The sequence below is a fragment of the Halyomorpha halys genome, unplaced genomic scaffold (assembly GCF_000696795.3).
Source record: "Halyomorpha halys isolate HHAL.00 unplaced genomic scaffold, Hhal_1.1 Scaffold997.1, whole genome shotgun sequence".
Lineage (NCBI taxonomy): Eukaryota > Metazoa > Arthropoda > Insecta > Hemiptera > Pentatomidae > Halyomorpha > Halyomorpha halys.
In genome coordinates, this window is record NW_027111093.1 from 168605 (window position 1) to 170360 (window position 1756).

Genomic DNA, 1756 nt, shown 5'->3' on the forward strand with positions numbered 1-1756 from the left:
CTGTAATTGTACAGAGGACTTTCTGTTCAAATCTGTCGATTCTGCTTTCTAGGGTAACTGTTAGAGCCCAAATTTCACACCCAAAGTGCTGGCTTTATTATGGCATTGTACACCCTAGAAATTTAACTTATTATACGCTGGTCTATCTCAGCTTGTTGATCAGTGGTCTAGTGACGTTATAAAATTCTGTCGACTTCTTCCGCGTCACCATGCCCCCAAAAATCTTCAATTTCCAGCTGTCTGACGCGCTCTTTTCAGAATATAGGTCTGTAGGGAAAATACTTTTTGGCTATTTCGTATTTTTTGCTGGAATATGTTGAGAATTACTTCTACTAAGAATATTAGTCGGCTAATGTATATACATTTTTTTATCTGTGGAAAATGCTTTTTATTATTCGATTTCGAAATTGCTTAGCTGGCGCATTCACCCAAAAAACTAAAAAAAATTAATCTATAAAACTATTATCCTTATTTTTATTAATTAATAATAATAAACCCTTATTAAGGCTTTGGAAAAAGTTAAGATGAATGTGGTGCGGTCAAATAAATTCAATTAGTAAATGGGTGTACTATTTTTATTTGAGCCAACGTTTCGCCCCACGTTTCAGGGCTTCGTCAGGGCTAAAAAAGATACAAATACTTGACATAGTTACAAAAAAAAAAAATAAATGGAAAATAACAGGAGTATTCAATGAAACGTAAAATTTAATAAGAAAAATTAAAGGTTATAAACAATAAATGAAAACGGTAATAGTAACAGATATATAAGAGAAGAAATATTAGTAATATTAATAGAAATAGATAAAGTAAAATATTAATAGAAAAAGTTAAGAGTTTGAATTTACCACGATTTCAAAGATTTACTTTGCGTTGGGTAGTTTTGAGGATAACAAATTGCACTCTTGTAGAACTTGCCATTTTCAAATCTATGATGTTATAATAAATTAAACAGGAGAATTACATAGTGATAAAAAAAAAAATTATTAAGATAAACATAAAAGAAGAGAATTGTCTGAATTTCGGAATAAATTTATATGCTCTTAATTTGATAATTTATCGATATTTCCAAAAACTTAATATTTAAAATTGTATATATCACAAGAACATATTTATGTGGACATCATTAAGGGAAGAATAACGGCTTACGGTTTTTGAAAAATAAACTATTACGTAACATATTCGGATCGAAATTTGATTAATTTAGAAGGCTACAAAACGCTGGATCGAGGAAACTGCGCTTGGTAAATATAATTCAAGTTACAGCATTAGATGGGCGTGTAAGGTTGTAGGACTGGTGAACGGATTCCCCTAGATTGTTAATGAACACTGAACGACGGGTAAACCTCCGAGGGGTAGACCGAAACGTAGATGGGAGGATTGCGTTAAGACTGATTTAGTAGATTTGGGTTTGGAGGGGCGTCACTGGACAGATGTATGTAGACAATGATTAGTGGTATCGGCATCGGTTTCGCTAAGCCTTTATTATTATTATTGGAATATTAGAAGATTTTTAGTCAACCGTATGATATGATTGTAGGAAGATGGAGTAGGTACAAAAATTCCAGAAAAACTATTTATTAGGAACTGGCGTTCACCCCACTCATCAAGGCCAAATGAGAACAAGATACAATCGTTATGAGATTCAATATAATTGGGAAGTTGTAATTAAGATTGTAAATAAAAAAATTGATTTAGAAAAAGGAATACATAATAAACTGAAAGAATCTATAAATAATTGGAGAAGATGGTTGGGGGG